This window comes from Zalophus californianus, chromosome 3 (assembly GCF_009762305.2).
Source record: "Zalophus californianus isolate mZalCal1 chromosome 3, mZalCal1.pri.v2, whole genome shotgun sequence".
NCBI classification, from domain to species: domain Eukaryota; kingdom Metazoa; phylum Chordata; class Mammalia; order Carnivora; family Otariidae; genus Zalophus; species Zalophus californianus.
In genome coordinates, this window is record NC_045597.1 from 49,774,885 (window position 1) to 49,792,678 (window position 17,794).

Below are 17,794 nucleotides of genomic sequence, written 5' to 3' on the forward strand. Positions count from 1 at the left end.
ACCTAGATACATTGGAGGCCTCAAATAGAATTATAACAAAGATGATAGAAAGAAGTATATAGAGCAACACCACCATTTTAATAATGCACAATTAGGAAACTAAGTAAAATAAGAATTTTTTTATTTCCCCGTTTTTACTAATCTTCATGTTTAAAATTCAATTTCTTTGTTTTGCAAACTGTCAGCAGCAATTGAAGATAAGTAGCAATTGAGGAACAAGTTTGCCTAGCTAATGGAATTTTTAGGGATCTAAGGCTTAATCTATTAATTGTCTTGATCTATCAGAAGAACAATCCTGGGGTGCCTAGGTGGCACAGTTGGTTAAGCATTTGACTCTTGGTTTAGGCTCAGGTTGTAATCTCAGTGTCATGAGATTGAGCCCCGAGTTGGGCTCTGCAATCAGCATGGAGTCTATTTCTCCCTTTCCTCCTCCCCATACCAAATAAATAAATAAATCTAGAGGAAGAAGAAGAAGAATTGGTGATACTGATGGGACCTCTGGTACTCACTTTCTGCTGAGTGCAATTTTTCTTTTGTTTCTTTTTATAGCAGCATATCCTTGTTACACAATGCAGTATCTTCTCTCTCTGATAGGTGATCAAATTTTCTTTGAAATTTGTGTGTAGGAAATTATACTTCATTGACTGTAGATCATCTATGGAACCAGCAGTTAATGAACTATACTGTCAATAAATTGTGAAACTCAAAATCAGTAGACTTTAATGATTTTAACTAATCAAAATTACCTCATCCCACAAAATGTCACATGCAACTTTATAATTTCATGAATTAGCATTTCTCTTAGACATAATATTTAATTGAAAATGTAGAAAATAGAAATTATCTGATAAGCAATAAACAATTTAAAAATATTATACAACTTAAAATGTCAGACATAACCTTGATAAGGAAACATGAGTTAAGTTGAATATAATAGATTCAGTTAATATTCTATTATTTTGGAAATTAACAAATTAATCCAGAAATTATTATTTTTACTAGGTTCCAAATCTTTGCTTCAGCATCATTTCTTTCCATAAAGTCATCCCCATGATGAGGAGTTATAGAGCAGTAGGTAAATTAGTAGGAAAAAAAAACCAAACAAACCTGCCTTTATTTACCATCTACTATATGCTCAGACATAGTGAATAGGTTTTGAGAGATACATTTAAGACATATTTATATTATCAAGTTCCCAGTGAGAAAAAAAATGAGATCTCTGCTAGTCTACATATCATACCAATAAGAGAATTAACAATCACCCAAATCAGTAATTATCCTATTATTATACAATCAGCAAGCAGTAGAGCCAGGGTTTGGAATTAGGTCTGACTGCCTCCATTTTTCATGCTCTTTCTACCATCCCCAGCTGCTCAAATTCTTTAAAATAATACCTTAATAGAGTATAAGTTGGGAGAACAATATTAATGGCTTTTTAAAAATTTTTTTGATTAACTTTCTTATTTCTGTGTGCTTTACTTCAGTATTATTTGCATATTCACTAACCATTTATTCCTCTATCAAAATTATTTATTGAATAAATTAGTATAATACATTGCCCCTGCCTTAAGGAAACTTTATGTCTGACTTGAAAAATTAATTAACATTGTGAGATGAGAATATAGTGCCATCACAAGAGAGCATATTACCAACAGCTAATGACACTATACACATAGGAATGCTTTTGGAGTTTAGAAAAGGACAAGATAATTGTGCCTAATCAGGCATAACAAAATAATTTTTAAAAAGCAGAAACTTTATAAAAATAAATATTCCCGAACCCCTCCCAGGAACACTCTTGTAGACTTAGCCTGCTTAACGATTCCAAAATGCTTTTACCTATCTTTGATCGTTCTTTGGAATTTAATTCATATTGCATGTTTTATAAGTTGGATTCTGACATTGCGTGTTGACATAAGTAGGCTCATGTAACATGCAGTCTGCTTCCACAAATTCACTACCATCTGCAGTACAAGTATGCAGAGTCACATGCTCCAATAAGACACAATCCTCCTCACTTTATCAGACACTGTAGAAGAGTGGAGTACAACAGAACAGAACACAGTAAGGCAGTGCACATCTTAAGCAGAAACATGTAAAACTAATGTTGTACATGGAAGCCCAACTTTGTCAACATTTGCATTTACTTCATATAAGTTTTATAATGCCATCACACACTCCTAATCTGTCCCTCTTCCTTTGCTTATCTATAACTTGCATAATTAAATCAATATAAAGAATTTTATCTGTCAAATCACATTTTTCACACACCTACAAACAAATAGTATAGCAATTCAGATTTTTCATGAAATAAGCCACAATGAGGATAAGAAGATAAAACTACTTTTCATAAGATAATAGAAGATGGGTAACTGGGAAGGATGAGAATCCTGTCTTTTCCTTTTTTATTTGATAGACTTTGTGGCTTGGTTTCCTCCTATGAAACAGTAGTATCTCAGAAAAGAGAAGTGCTAAACAGAAAGCAAAGATTAAGTGAGGTGGCTGACAGCATTGGGTAGGTTTTTGAAATCTTGAAGTCACAAGAATGGGACAAATAAGTGAATATCACCAATACAAAGTGCGACTAAGTTTTTGGAGATATACTTCACGGGTTCCTCAGGCAACTGCAGACATTAAGAGACTTCAGTGGAGCCTGGGTGCAGGGGTATAGGGTGGATCTGAGGATCACGGAGAGAACATTGCCTTCATGTGGGGATATTTAAAAGAGAGGCTAGGAAGGTTTTGAGATAACACTGGAATGGAGTTGTTACTCTTTCACGAAATCACAATTACAATTTCCATCTTGACTGTTTACTCCATGCCTGGTGGGATACTAGATTGTTACATTCATTATCTAAGTTAATCCAATCTTCAAAACACCTTTATGACTAGGCATTTAACAACATTTTAGAAACAGAGAACCACATTTCAGAAGAAGGAAATAACTTTCCAATCTTAACCCAGACAGTAAATAATAGAATTGGCATTTGAACCCAGCTCTGTCTTATCCCAAATTATGTATTTGCCTTTTTTCTATATTATGATGTTAAATCATCATTGAAATGTTGGCCCAGGCGTTCTGTCCTAATCCACAGAAAGTATTCATATAATATTAAGATATGTAGGAGCTCCTGGCTGGCTCAGTCGGTACAGCACGAGACTCTTGATCTTGGAGTTGTGAGTTTGAGCCCCACATTGGGTGTAGAGATTACTGAAAATAAGATCTTAAGATAATAACATTAATACATATAAACATTTTTGATAAATATATAATATTTCCTATTTGATTCAATTAATGATTTTTAGTAGATATAATTTTGGATTTTCCTTCTTGAAAATACATGCTACTGCTTATTTTTATTACTGATGTAAATACTTAATGGAACAGAAATGTAGCAGAAATACTTCAACCTTAAGAAATTTTCATTATTCTATTAAGCTTATATTACTAATAGTTTAATATTTCAAGATGTTTTTAGGGAGACACAGATTTCACTGATTAAAACTCTTTTGTTTTAATGACAAAATGATATTCACAACAGCTCTTTCTTATTTGATCAAAAATTAAGTGAATTTCTAATGTCAAAATTTTGTTAACTATTTACATTTTCACTTTGCTTTTGCAGACTTATGCCGATACTTTGGCATAAGCTTGGCTACCTCAGGCATGATTATTTATTTCCCTTAATTTGAATTTGTGCCAGAGCCTTGGGTGAAGTTGCCCATTACTTTGTTAAACATCTTCAGTTCTTGGTCTACTCAGAACACCTTCACTCAGCAAAAGGATTACTTATAATTCAGTGTGAATGGCTAATTATCCTCATTTAGTATACCCTGCCATTTTGCCAAGCTATATATTCTTGAAGAATTCCATCTGGTATCAGAGATGCCTGGATTGCTAAATATTCACCTGCCAGAATTTAGGAATTACTGAGCAACTGGTGAAAATTATTCTCAAAACTACCATAATAAATAAGGTGAAATTTTCTCTTAATGTGTGCAAGAGCTTAGCACCTTTATTTGCCTATTTTCTAGCACTTCATTAGAATAATGGGAGTTTATTTTTTCACTTTTCTCTGTTTCAGTAGATTCTCTTTTAAGCTCTAGGTTAATTTGTTCCCTCTATCTACATTGGCTTGTGTCACCTGACGTCTTCCCTTACTTTTTTGTTATATCTTTACCCTTTATTTTCCCTTCTTTCATAAATTTTCTTTCCTCTTTCCTATTACCTATGACAAATTCATGTTTAACTTGCTATAGAATCTTCCCTACAATCTCACAAAATATTCAGTTTAATATTAATTCCCTTCCCCTTTTCACAAAATATGTAGATTATTTAGAGGTCTAAACTGCTCTTGTCATTATTTTTCTGGCAAGGGCAGAGTCTGATACTTCAGACTCTGCTGACAACTTTTACTGCCTAATCCTAATGAAAATCCTCCACCTCTTATTGTTTGGCCTTTTTCCATATTTATTTTGAGGATTCCAACAAAGCAGAAAAAATACTTAAATAGTCTGTTTCCCACCAGTCTTCAGGATTATTTTGTTTCTCATAGATACATTAAACTTAATTCTTTCAAATCCATCAGAAAGCTTATGATTTCAAATCATGATTTTAAAGTCCAAATCTAATTTAATCAGGGAAATTTGTTGAAGTCTTTCCCAAATGTATTCTAAAATAATTATTCCACAGCTCCCCTATTCAATAACTGCTTACTAATTTTGAAATAAATAAACTTGATTTCACCACTCAATATAGTTCAAGACTTTATCACAGATCAATTTAGAAAATTATATTCTACAAGACATTACAATTAATAATGAAAATTGTATCTCATGCTTTCTTTAGGCTATTCCCAATGATGATTAAGATCAGAATTTAAAATCTTACAGCATACCCTCCAGAGCCTATATCCAGAGAATTACTATTTTCTATTCCTTAGAGCAAAGATTCTAGATTTCTTTTTCCTTTTCTTTTCTTTCTTTTTTTTTAGAAGCTGCTTATTTTCCATCAACCTTATTTCCACTTTCTGTTTAGAGTCAGTAGTCGTCCCCACACTCAGGCCTGAGCAGTGGGAGCTGCAGACCAGCCCTCAGCAGGGAACCAAGGGCCCGAAGCGCCCGGAGGGCACCGGTGCACCTTCAGACCCCACCACCACCTCGGGCTGAGTAGCAGTGAACTCTGGAGCTGGGGCTGTGCATTCGGCCTGAAATTCCTCCTTGCTCACAGCCTTTCCAGCAGCAGCCAGGTCTTCCTTGTCAGTCTCTTCAGGATCCCTGCGGAAGCAGAGAGCTGGTGTGACTTCCCGCCAGAGCTCACGGGAACCCGGACCACACGTGCGCAGAACTTCCCAGCCGGCCTCTGCCTGCTCAAACCCACCGAGTTCCCTCCCTGTGGTTGCGCAGGACGGCCACGTCCACGTCGGTGGAGGAGAGTCTGTCACACAGAGTGAGGGCAGGCAGGTTAACCTGAGATGCCTCTGGAGAGGATGGTGGTGAGCACTGGGAGCAGGAACCACCAGAAGTCTCAGCTCTGGAAGGCTGCCTGGATCAGGTTATGGACGGAAGGTTACAGCAATGAAGCAGCTGGCAGCAGGAGTGGCTCCAGGCGCAGCAGCAAACTTCAGCACAGCCCGCTCGTCAGTATTCCGAGGGATGTGACATGACATCACCGGGCTTTCAGTGGCAACAACGGCAACAATGGCACGAGCTGCCAGCAGAGCGTCTTCCAGGCTGTCTTCAGATTTATGGTGTAGATGCCATTTTCCTTTTGTAGATGTACCGATCCATTTGGAAGTCAAGGTTGGTGCCGTCTAAGTGGATTCCTGCTGTACGAAATTTAAGGAGATCCCCTCCTTCACTTGTAGGACATCAAGGGCTCTAGACATTGTGAAAATTTCCCTTTAAGTAACGGACAGAAACTCAGAATAACACTGTATGGACCCCTCTCTGGGTAAAAAAAAAAAAAAAAAAAAAAAAGCCTATATTTCTTTTTGTTTTCATACTTTTCAAAATTTCTTTTTTAATTTAAATTCAGTTAGCCAACTTATAGTACATCAGTTTCAGATATAGTGTTCAATAATTTATCAGTTGTATATAACACCCAGTGCTCATCACATCACATGCCCTCCTTAATGCCCATCACTCAATTACCCCATCCCCCCACCCACCTCCCCTTTATGCTGAGCGAAATAAGTCAATCAGAGAATGACAATTATTATATGGTTTCACTCATATATGGAATATAAGAAACAGGGCAGAGGATTGTAGGGGAAAGAAGGGAAAACAGAATGGGAAGTCAGTCATCAGAGGGAGAAAAAACCATGAGGGACTCTTAACTATAGGAAAAGCATATATTTCTTAATTAAATTTTAAAAACAGATATAAAAATATAACCTGCTTATTTTAAAATAACCTGTAGAATTACAAATTTGGCAATGGAAAGAGTATTAAGTATGATCTTATCCAGTTATTTATGCATAATGAAACTGAGGCACAGAGCCTAAGTGACACAAGAAAGTATAGCTCTTTTGTTTGATGAACTCCAAAAATCTAGGTTACTATTTACACACAAAATTTAAAACACTGATATTTCTTTATGTACTTTAGCCTATTTAAAACCAAAATTAAGTGTTTCTATAATTATAAAATGTGAAGTGATTCATTAGATATCACTTTATGGACAGCATTGCAATAATTTCTTAATAAAGAATGATAAAGTACTAGCATGCTTCTCAGATACTGGTTTCTTAATTGATTGTCCCATGTACTTTAAATTATAAAAACTTTATATTCCTTAGATCCTTCCTTATTTCTAAAAAGTACCTTGGAATGATAGTTACCTTCTTTTTTTTTTTTTGATAGTTAACTTCTTTTCCACATTCTTTTACCTGTTTTCCTCTTTTCAGTTATTTAATGGATGATATTTGTTTGTTGGCATCTAAATACAATTAATAAATACCTGCTATTTACCTTATGATGGTACTCTGAGAGTCTCTTGAAATGGGATGCTAGCACAAGTAAACTAGTGGGTGTGTTGTAATAGATACATTTTGTTGGATACTGAAGAAGACAAGTGGAGGAGAAATGAACTCAAATATTGTGCAGGTTGAGAAATATCTGTAATTACATTTTCATTTGTATGCGTATCTACATGTATTTATTTGCTTTCTTTAGTGGGGTAAAATGTGAACAGTTACAAATGCTTCTTGTTTCATTATGGGATACACATGCCTGGACCTTTAAGATTCTCTTTAAGTATTTATATGTGTAAGGAAAAATGGGAAATTCTAATACTTACTGATTCTTGCTTTAACTTCAATGTATATCCGTGGATATTTAATTACTACCATATTTATCAATAAGCCTAAATATTATAATGTATTTTTTCACTTTCACATGAAAAAAATGAAAATGACATCATAAAATCTTCACAAAATGGTATGTAATTTTTTGAAAAAAATAATTTGATTTTAATAATAATGATAATAGTGGGGCACCTGGGTGGCTCAGTTGATTAAGTGTCTGACTCTTGATTTTGGCTTAGGTCGTGATCTCAGAGCTGTGAGATCAAGCCCCAGGGTTGGGCTCCCCGCTCAGCAAGGCATCTGCTGGAATCTGCTGGAGATTCTCTCCTTCTGCTCCTCCCCCTGCTCACATGGTGTCTCTCTCTCTCTCTCTCTAAAATAAATCCTTAAAGAAAAATAATAATGTTAGTAATACTTGTTGGATTTTATGGTATGCCAGGGAGTGTGGTACTCAGAGTAAATGAAAAAGTCTATGTCTATCTCAAAATAATTGTTATTTATGCACTGTTATCAACTCCATTTTATAGGTGACGAACCTAAGGCTCATGTATTAATTTCTCTAAATTTAGGTATTTTGTAAGGGCTGGAGTCGAGATTATAATCCTGGCATCCTGATTCAAGGTCCATGATCTGGCCTCTGTGAAATGGGAATTAATGTAAACATTGTTTTATTGTTTTTCCTGTTACAAAAGTCCTGGTTTCTTCAGTGAACATCATTTTGAAATTGAAGGGAAAAGATCAACAGTGATACAAACAAATTTTTTCCAGAGAATAAAAAGAAACTTTGTTCTATTGTTTACAGAAATCCAGATATTTAGATTCATACTGAACATGTGTATTAAACAGATGGCGCTGTAAAACTGTTCTTATTTCTCTTTGCTTGTACTGCCCTGAGTTTGAAGAAATAATAGATTTTTAAAAATTACACAGCTCTTGCCAGAAAATGAATTCTCAATTTCAAAAGTGGTTAGTGATTGTAAAATGTGCTTTATTTTGTGTGGCTATGTTTTGAAGTACAAATCTCAGGAAGTGTCTCAATTATAAAGTATCTGCATCTTCTTTTTTTTAAAGAGAGAGAGCTTTTTTTTTTAAGTTTTTATTCATTTATTTGACAGAGAGAGAGAGCACAAGCAGGGGAGCAGCAGAGGCAGAGGGAGAAGCAGGCTTCCCGCTGATCAGGGAGCCTGATGTGGGGCTGGATCCCAGGACCCTGGGATCATGACCTGAGCCGAAGGCAGATGCTTAACAACTGAGCCACCCAGGCGCCACAAGTATTTGCATCTTCTGAATGTTAGCTTCCTAAGCAGCTGAAAATATGTTATTTCCACTAAAAGCTTCCTGTAAAATAGGAATTTCAGGAATAAGTGATTGTGTTCTTGAGACCATAAGCAAAATAAAAAACTAGAATTCATGTTTGAGTCCATGGTTCTATAAAGTCTCCTTCATTAAATTGGGTTTCTTTTATGCAGTTTCTGAAAATGAAGCTGAGTTCTAGCAATGATGTGAAACTGGAGATAAAAATGAGATTCAGATCTAGCTGAATTCTCTCCCCAGCTCTAAGACTGTTTCAGAATCTGAGGATATTTCTTGACTTGATCAGGACTGATCAGTGACTAGTGCTTTGCCAAGACTCTGCACTCAACAAAGTTCACTAAATTTCATAAAAATACAATGACATAAAAATAACATGTGGCATACACAGATATTAAACATATAATGTTTATGATGTTAATTTTGTAATTAGGTGAGATTTGTAATTGAAATATCAAGTAATGGTAATCTGGATTCTGTGTTTTAATCTTACTAAATACATACATACTTCATATAATAAACATCTAAAAATAAAATGACAAATATATTTTGATGAAATATTTGTGCTTAAAGTATAATTCAAATTGTTAGAGACACCAAATTCAAGTTTTAAGGAATTATAGTATATGTTGATCATTTTAAATATGTTGAATTAAAAAAAAAAGACACTACCAGGGGTGTTAGAATAGACAGAAATGTACAATTTTGAACTGTAAACTAAAAGGCCTTGGGAGAAAGGAATGCGAATGGAAACTGCAAGGGAGGTAGAGAAATAAAAAGCAAAGAGAGGGAAAAAAAAGCAAAGAGAAAATGAAAGCAGGGCTCAGGCTTAACGGTGTGCATATGTGTTGGAAAAAGGAAGGGCAGTAGGTAGAACCATATTCCTGCATTTCTCCATACCAGCCTGTTGTTCATTCCCAAAGCTTTCTCCTGCCCAATTTATATTCTCTATGAAAAATAAATCTCGTTAGCATGTTATGAATGTTAACAAGTGCTCCAGGCACCTTACAGAAAATACTACCAAATTAAACTTTCAGGAGGGAAACCCATTTTCTACCGTCGCATAACTCTACCAACTCTTGTCTATATTCCAAACTGGTAGTTCACATTTTAGTTTTAATATGTATAAAACTTTGCTTTTCTCCAACATCCCTGAAGAGCTATTAAAGAGAAGCAAAAGTTTAAATTACCTGCATTTTATAAGAACTCAGGCCCAATGTGTTTGGAGGGAGAATGGCAAAATAAAAGAGGGCAGAATAGAAAAGGCAAGAATGCAGAGAAGACAGACAATTTTTAATGACCTCTAGTGATGTCTTTATTAAATTAACATACCTATTTGAAAATAAAGAAACGTAAAATGAGTAGTAAGTGCTTATGTTTCACTCATGTATGTTTAACAAATTTTTATACAGTAGCTTACATTTCTCAGCTACAAAATGTTTTATAAGTTTTTTTCTTTACTTTTTTCTCTAGGAGATGATGAGGCAACTAAAGTAGTTCAGGTTATCAAAATACAAACAAGGTATATTTGTTATTAAAATATAATTAATAAAGATATAAAATGGTAGCCATAAAGCAGCACAGTGGTATTTTGTGTGTCCTTGCTTTGCAAAGAATCATTCCTAATTGTAGGAAAACACATTCTAGTCCAATGTTTTTAAACAATAGACCAAATAGTAAGCATGGAGTGAGAATTCTTTAAATTAAAACTGCATGTTCTGGATTCGTTTTCTGGCCTAAGTCTAAAAATAAATAAATAAATAAATTGAAATTCAGCTTTGTGAGCCTGGTAGGAGGAAGTCATTGTAAAAGCAGAATACAGTCTCTTCTTATGTTTTTTTTTATGTATAATTACTGTTGTGCTTGTTTTACAGCATTAAGGAAACCTGAACAAATCTACAAGCACCACTACCCACCCTAGAACTTGAAAAGCGAATTTATTTTAAGTAGAGGAATCACATGAGGTAAAGATGGTTAAATGCATTTAACTCTGTATTTAAGGATCCAGTATTCTGTCAGTTTTAGGAGGATCATCTGCCAGAGCAATCAGATATCTCCCGGAGGTCTGTGGGACACTTTCCCAAAGTGCAGGGATAATGGATAGCTGTTTTTACTTACGAAATCTTCCTACTGGCTCAAAGTGAAACAGTTCAGACTACTTAAAGAGGTCGCTACGCCAGGAAACCCATACAGGAGGTAACACAGAGTTAAACTTTAGCCCTTTTTAATGGTCCTTACACCATATATGCTTTCATGGGTTTATATTTCAGGCTCACAGTCTTGCTTACATGAGAGCATTGACTTTTCAGGTTATAATGTTTAAATTCCAGATTCCTACAACCAAGAAAAAATTTAGAAAAAAAAAGTATTCAAAATATATTTAATTTTTCAACTCAGTCCCAAAGAAATTAAGGTAAGCCATTATGTTAGTGTTCTATTGCTGCATAACAGATTACCACAAATGTTTTGTGTATCATGGTTTTGGTGAGTCAGGAGTGAAGGCACAGAGGCTGGTTCCTCCCTACTCAAAGTGTCACAGGGTACTTTCTCCTTTAGAAGCTATACTGGAGAAGACTCTGTTTCCAAACTCATTCAAGTTGTTGACAGAATTCATTTTCTTGTAGTTATATTCCTAGGACACTGGCTTTTCGCTGTTCTTAGAGGCTGTCCGCAGCTCTCTGCCACATGGCATTCTCCAACACGGTCACTTCGTTTATTGAGCCACAGGAGAGTCTCTTGCTTCAGTCTGCTAAGATCAAGTCTTATATACTGTAACATCCCATCACTTTGGCAGATACGGTTAGTTAGAAGCAAGTCACAGATTCCCCTCACACTCAAAGACAGAGGATTACCCAAAGGCATTAACACAAGAGATGAAATCCTTAGCTATTGCATTGGGTTGGTCCTACATAATTATTTAAAGTCATAGAGCAAGTTAAAGGGAAAACTTGAATAGGAACACAGTCCCCCGTGCAAAACACACCACCTTCTTCTCCAATTAACTGCCTGTCTTCACAGTCTCTCCTTCCCATGGCTCCATTAGCCATTACAATGGATTTTAATTAAAAATTCTCTCAGATGTTATTTGTAATAAAAAATTAACATCCTACTACAACATAGCTTATTCTTTATTTATGATTCTACATTAAATTTTTGTAATTTTTTTCTATCTCTACACTAAGGTAAGAATATGAGACAAAGTACGGATAGGAGGAAAATTGAAATAAATTGTTTTATGATATATATAAGTATATATTATTTATATGTATTGTATTTCTTAATCTATTGCAATAAAAATCCCCCTGTCTAGGCTCCGAAAATTACTGAAACTGAATCAGGAGACTTTAGCCTCATGTCCACCACATTTTCTCATATTGCTGTGGTATTGAGAATTAAATACTCCATTATAATGTTTGAATTTGAAATCCACTGACATCTGGCTGAGAAACTCATGGCAAATTCTTTAAACACTTTGAACCTTATATTTTTATCAATAGGGCAATAATATAAATTTCATAAGATTTCTTTAAAGATTAAGTAAGTTCTACTATTGAAATATTTCTTTTTCTTCCTGGTATTTGTTTTCCTATATGTAAATTGAAATGTCTGAGCATTTGTTTGTTTGTTAAAGATTTTATTTTATTTATTTGAGAGAGAGAAAGCGAGAGACAGAGCATGAGTGGAGGGGGAGGGGCAAAGGGAGAAGGAGAAAAACACTCCCCCCTGATCAGGGAGTCCAACGTGGGGCTCTATCCCAGGACCCTAGGATCACCACTGGAGTGGAAGGCAGATACCCAACAGACTGAGCCCCCCAGGCACCCAGAAGTGGCTGAGCATTTGTACTAAATTTTCTCTCACCTTCAATTTTCTATAGGTATAACTCTATAATAGGAATAATTCAATACTTCTATTGGAATAAAGATTGATATGTAAGATCTCCCCTGGGATTGACAGAGTTCTGCTGAAAGTCCTTTACCATAGCAAGTGGTCTAAACTGTGTTCTTGCAGAACCTGGACAATGCCAAAATAGAGATTAGGGCATTCAAGAAAAGGATGTCTGATAGCCTTTCATTTTGCAAATAGAACTGACACGATTCTAAGATGTTCATTAATGTATTTTAATGTTTTTGGATTCTTTTTTTTCTTTGCAGAAAATTATTTGGCCAGTTATATTTCTGGAAGGATACAAATCACATCTAGTTCATGATCTGTTGTATCCAGAAATACACTAAATTATTGTTACCTAACAGAAATTCCTTAATTTTTATTTCTAATGCCCGAAATCTTTCTTGGTTTGTTTTATCCAAATTTAATGTCTTTGTCTTTAATGTGTATCAAATATTTCTATATTTTCATGGCATTTTTTTCTGCCCACTTTCAAATTCTTTGAGCCTCTGTAGACCATTCACATAACTCCAATCTCAAAAATTTTACTGATTTATCTTCCAACTTAACCTTTTTGTAGCTCAATCATACCTTAAGTATTTGGAAAGTTGCCTGAAAATAAAGTCTCAAGACGTTATGATTTAAAATAATGAATATTTTCTTTGAATAGGATACCTCATCCCTACTAAATCCCCCTAAAAATAATTTGCTGTTTTCTGTCATCTGCGTTTTGCCTGAAAGGGTGAAAGTAATTACTAAGTCCAGGATTAGATTAATTTGGGAAATATTTTCATGGCACCCTGGAAGCATTTTAGTTGACTTGGAAACTCTGGCTAAAACAAAGTAGTTTTATTTCCCTTCCTGATTTTGTAGCTTTCTTGCTCCCAGAGAGTTGTAACATGGTGACTAGTGTTGCCTACAAGAATATTGGATTTCAGTGGGTGCCAGATCACACCATCTTTTTAAGCCATGTTACTTTCAGAGATAATTTACCCCACTATAAAATCATTAAGGATATTCATTAAGTATGTCAGTCTTTTGTAGGAGATCAATATATCTAAAATAAAAGGCACAGTTGTTTGCATTTAGTTTCAGTCATGTTTTCTTTTAGGCTTTCAGTATTTTGTTTTTAATAAGCCAGAGTAGCTCCTCACATAATGAGACAGCACGTTGTGTAATGAGCTACTGTTTATTGTTATTCCTAGCAACAGACCATATAAGGGTAAGTACAAGTGCACACATGAGATGCTCCTTCACCTTGCAGTGAGGGCCTGTATGAGCCGAGGAAGGACAATATTTTTCCTCCTTTTAGTCTCCAGGCAGATTATAGTGGCTCCAGCCTTTCTGTCTAGAGGCCTGGATCTGCTATGCTTGGTGATTCTTTCCCCTAAAAGTCCACTGATATTTTCCAATCCTTACAAACTTAAAAGCACAAAGCAGAAAACATTTACTTCTTATTATGTTAAGTCAAATTTAAAACGCAGGACCAGACTTAAGGCAGCTTAACCCAATCCACCATGAACTCAACTTATACCATCCTAAAAAAGCAGCATGGGTTTCACTTGAACAACTTATGCTTAGTCCACTAACCAATTCTTTGCTTTCACTTTAGTTACTTTTCCCAAAAATTATACATAGTTTGTCTTTAATTTGGGCTATCTAGAGTATGAATACTTTTTAAAAATGTTTATTGAACACGGTTTCTTTTTTTTAAGATTTTTTATTTATTTATTTATTTGAGAGAGAGAATGAGATAGAGAGAGCACGAGAGGGGGGAGTCAGAGGGAGGAGCAGACTCCCTGCTGAGCAGGGAGCCCGATGCAGGGCTCGATCCCGGGACTCCAGGATCATGACCTGAGCCGAAGGTAGTCACTTAACCAACTGAGCCACCCAGGCTCCCTATTGAACATGGTTTCAATTAAGACCTCAAATATATTGAAAATACTCAAATTATTTTAAGTTACCTATTAGTAATTGACCATCCACCAATTACCTAAGCTGAATGAGGTGTAATTATTTGGCAAAGAAAATAAGCAGGTCAGGGGCGCCTGGATGGCTCAATTGGCTAAGCATCTGACTTTTGATTTCAGCTCAGGTCATGATCTCAGGGTGGTGGGATCAAGCCTCGTGTCAGGCTCCATGCTCTGCATGGAGTCCACTTGGAATTCTCTCTCCTTCTTCCTGTGCCCCTCCCCCCACTCTCTAAATAAATAAATTAAGTAAGCATGTCAGAGAGGACAGGTGGACCAATGAAGACACAACTCAAAATGAATTTAGACAGAAAAGAAAATTGCATATACAAAATGAAATCATTTGAATTGAGAAGGAAGAAAATCCATAGGAAAACCACTATTTATGGCATTTCTAGGTTTTAAAAATGCTACCCTGTATTTGAATATTTGACAAAAGTGTAAAAAAGAAAATCTGATTACAGTTGTTTTTGGCTTGGTGGAAAAAATACGCACAAAGAGGGAAATGGATTTTTTTTGTTCCAATGAATTTGACATTACATAGGGTCAATGCATTTAAAATATACATACTATTTAGTGAAAAGCATACTCTATTGATATTCTGTTGGGGAACAGGAGTATCCAGAATGGATCTTCAATAACGTTTAGCACCCCTAACTCTATGTCTCTCGCAAGTGAAGACTTTGAATAGTTTGTATGATCCATTACAGATACGTAATTCTATGACCATAATATTATTATTATCTGTAAATAAATACCCAAGCAAAAATAACCAAGTTGGATTCTTAATCTGATGCCATCAGGGCTACTTTCTGCATTGTAGAATGTACCAAGCTTAAAAATCCCAGCGAAAGTTTGAATACATGCAACTTTACTTAATTAGGTTCTTTAACAAGCAAAACAAACAATGCAATGGATGCAACATTTATAACTTTTCCTCTTAGACTTTTCTAAACTACATTGGTTAGTTTTAAACCATTGACTTTCATTCTGCACATGTTGTTACTAACAAATGAGTCAATATAAGATCTCTTTACACATGCTTATCAGAACTTCCTATTTGCTTCATCCAGCATCTTTCTGGGCTTAAAAAAAGTGTCAGAAATACTGCATGGTATAATATCTATCCTCTAGCAATACAACAAATACACTTTTTTTAAATTTATTGCTATATATTTCAATTATAAGCTGTACACAAAGATAAAATTTGGGTTATTAGAGACTCCTATCCAGTATGCGTTGAGCAATGTTACTGAAAGGTATGATACAGACAGTGGCAAATATAAAGTATGTGGTATTTGGCAAACAGGTTAGGAGCCTCATTGCCAGTAGTTGAAAATGAGCAATGTAGTTTTTTTCGCCTGTTTCTTCCTTTAAATGTAACATTTCACAGTATGAAATTATTCATTTTCATTCATTTCAATATATTGATTGAATCATATATAAAGTTTATAATTCCAAAGAAATCATATTTCTTTACATTTCTTTACATTACATTTACATTTTGAAAAATGTTACTAGGATTAGTTTTCATATTGAAAAATCATATGCAAGAATTTAATATGTCTGTTAAGAAGATATTTCTTTGAAGAGAACAAGAGATTTTAGGGTTTGAATAAGTAAAGCGAAGTTCGATTATATCTTAATGTGAACAATGGGGAAACTGGAAGAGAATTGTGTACTATTTTTGCAACTTTCCTATAAATCTAAAACTAAATCCAAAATGAAAATGTCTTTTTAAATAAGCAAATAAATAAAATGAAGGTAGATGGAAAGGAAATTTACCACACTATGGCGGTGCACCAAGAATTGAGCTAGCCATCTTCAAGGTATTATTTCATTTGTAATGTATTAACAATACCTATTGAGAGAGTAAAAAGGCACACCAACACTAGAGATTAAAAGGAAAATCAACAGCACTGCAATAGCCTTGCATAACAGCAACCAACAAAAACAGGTTCTCTATTTTACCAAACTAAACTATCATGACAACATTTTGCATGTAAAATGTCTTCCCCAAATTCACTAATATAGGTTATTTTAATGTTTTTGATAAATTGGCTATAAGGGCAATGTATGCTTATGGCGGATTTTTAGAATATGTGGAAAACAAAGAAGAAACTAGAAATCATCGTAATCCTACCATGCGCAGATAATATATGTGTTCTTTTTTATCTTTAAGTCTTTTGGATATGCCTATGTGTACATAAAAAGAAAACAAATTTTACACTATATACTGTTTTATGCCCTACTTTTGTGTTTATTTTCTAATTACACAGATTATACACAAATGCATTTCATAATTGTTTTGTGCATTTTTTTCATTTCATTTTGTGTAGATTTATAATACACATACAGCATATTTTAACACAAGTTTGATCACATAATTGTGTTTTTCAGGGTTGTAATTTTTCATTCATTACTATAGTAGTTTATATTAATGTCTCGCTCACCCATAAATCCTAAATTCTGTAAGGGTACATACCAAGTCTCCTGTTATCTTCGTATACCCAGGCCTGAGTATCAATCCTAGCATGGCTGTAACAAGACCTCTCTATAGGTCTTGAAGTTAATTTCAGTTCTTCCCAGACATGTCACTAGATTTTATATCACTCTGTTTTGTATTTGTTTGTTTTTATGATTGCTCTTACCTTCTATAATCCTTTTAAATAATATATTTTAGTGTTTCAATTTAGAAGTTGTACTGTGAGCTACTAGTTGCCATGTAAGCTCATATAGATAGTTTCTTAACCTGAAATGGAATATTCTTTTGAGAATATTCTGTATTGTTCTGTGTTCTCAGCATTGTTACAAGTAGAATTACTAAAAGAATAAATTTTAGCAGTTGTGGGGATTAAAGGAAGATACTGCTTTTCTATTTAAAGTCCTAAAAGAGTAATCAAGAGATATTGCTCCAGAAAATGAAACCATAGTTATCTCCATAAAAATATTCTTTTCATTGTCCTCTTGTTGTCAAGTTTCCTGTAGGAAGGCATTTGAGTCTGATCAGATTCTCCCACTGCACATTGTAATTCTTCCTTCATAATACTCATCACACTAGTAGTTACTTATTTATCATCTATGTTCCCCACTAGACTATAATTATAAAAGAACAGAGACAATGTTACATTTTCTCACCTCTACAAGCATTGCACCTAGAAATCTGCTTGACACATAGTTATTTGTCAAGCTGAATTGAACAGAACAGTGCCATCCTTGGATACAATGCTTGATCTTCTTGATCAGTACTTCCCAGCCAATAAAAAGTAATCATGGAAAATTGTAGAATCAGGAGGTGTAGCTAGATCAGCTTATTAGAAT

General features: G+C 34.7%; 1 long non-coding RNA gene across 1 annotated transcript; it reads right to left on the reverse strand.

The window, feature by feature from the left end:
* Positions 1–515: 515 nt before the first annotated feature.
* On the reverse strand, positions 516–17,215 carry LOC113920100. The gene is made up of 3 exons (XR_003519232.1): positions 17,125–17,215; positions 1,840–2,029; positions 516–683 (listed from the first exon to the last, which is right to left on the reverse strand). It is a non-coding gene; the product is annotated as an uncharacterized LOC113920100 (long non-coding RNA).
* Between the last annotated feature and the right edge of the window lie 579 nt (positions 17,216–17,794).